Source organism: Papio anubis, unplaced genomic scaffold (genome assembly GCF_008728515.1).
Source record: "Papio anubis isolate 15944 unplaced genomic scaffold, Panubis1.0 scaffold6938, whole genome shotgun sequence".
NCBI classification, from domain to species: Eukaryota; Metazoa; Chordata; class Mammalia; order Primates; family Cercopithecidae; genus Papio; species Papio anubis.
In genome coordinates this window covers 1-1,307 of record NW_022167161.1, presented here as the reverse complement: position 1 = coordinate 1,307, position 1,307 = coordinate 1, and the positions used below count along the sequence as shown (strand labels likewise).

Below are 1,307 nucleotides of genomic sequence, written 5' to 3'. Positions count from 1 at the left end.
AAGGGACTGCCTTCCCCTCAGTGTTCGCCCCTCCCTAGTGATCACTCAGTCCCCCTGAGCAGTGAGTCTCATTCTTTTCAGTAAATTCTCTCTCTGCGTGGTGAGAAAACAGGCCTGGAGAGGCTCTGCGACCTGCCTAGGACCACAGAACTCGGTACTAGGAAAACTCCTATTTTAAAATCCAGCCCTGAGTGGGAAGATTTGGGAAGAATCGTTAATATTGAGAGAGAGGGGGAGAAAGAGGATTAGGTGAGAGTGGCGCCCCCGCTCATGTCCGCCCCCTTCCCGCAGAGAATTACCTGTTCCAGGGACGGCAGGAATGCTACGCGTTTAACGGGACACAGCGCTACCTGGACAGATACATCTACAACCGGGAGGAGTACGTGCGCTTCGACAGCGACGTGGGGGAGTTCCGGGCGGTGACGGAGCTGGGACCGCCTGATGCGGAGTACTGGAACAGCCAGAAGGACATCCTGGAGCAGGCGCGGACCTCCGTGGACAGGGTGTGCAGACACAACTACGAGCTGGATGAGGCCGTGACCCTGAAGCGCCGAGGTGAGTGAGGGCTTTGGGCAGGGGGTCCCAGGGCAGCCACGGGGGCCCGAGCCCAGGGCGCAGAAGCAGCCAGGCCGGCCTAAGGGACCTTAGTGCCAGGCGGAAAGGGGACTTTGGGCTGGGGATTCATGGGGGAGCCCATCTGGAGCATGTCAGGGGAGGGAGCGTGCGGACCTGGACTGGGCTGAGCATGGAGTGAGGAGGATGGGAGCAGAGAGACGCCCCCCCGGACTTGATCAGGCCTGGCAGCTGACTGCATGTGGGAGTGAGAAAAGGAGGCCACAGGAGAGCCTGCAGGGGTGTGGTGTGGAGATGGAGGTGGAGATGGCACAGCAGGCCATGCAGAGAAGAAACCTGCAGGGAGACAGCTGGGTTTGAGGTGCTTGAGGGGCCAGATGGATGGTCTGATGGTCAGGTAGACAGAAGGGTCTGCAGCCAGGGAGAAGACTGGGCTACATGAGACCACCCAGGGAGAGGGATCCCCGGGGAAGAGCAAAGGGCTGGATCCTGGGAACTGGACAGTTGTGATTTGGCCAACAGAGAAAAGTCAGTGAAAGAGACAAAAAACCAAAGTGCAGTGTGAGGAGAGGCCCGCAGAGAAGAGTCCTGGAAGCTGAGGGGAGGGGACCTCAGCAGCGTAGTGGACAGCGGTGCCAGTGACTTGGAAAGGTCAGAAAACAGGAGACGGAAGGTGGGTTTGGAAGTCAGGGACACCTGGGGAGAGCAGGTTGACTGCAGCGGTGGGAGCTGGA

At 59.3% G+C, this 1,307-nt stretch overlaps 1 pseudogene; it reads left to right on the top strand.

Annotated features, from left to right (window-relative positions):
- The first annotated feature begins 227 nt into the window (after positions 1-227).
- LOC116273446 lies at positions 228-780 on the top strand (annotated as a pseudogene).
- Positions 781-1,307: the final 527 nt, after the last annotated feature.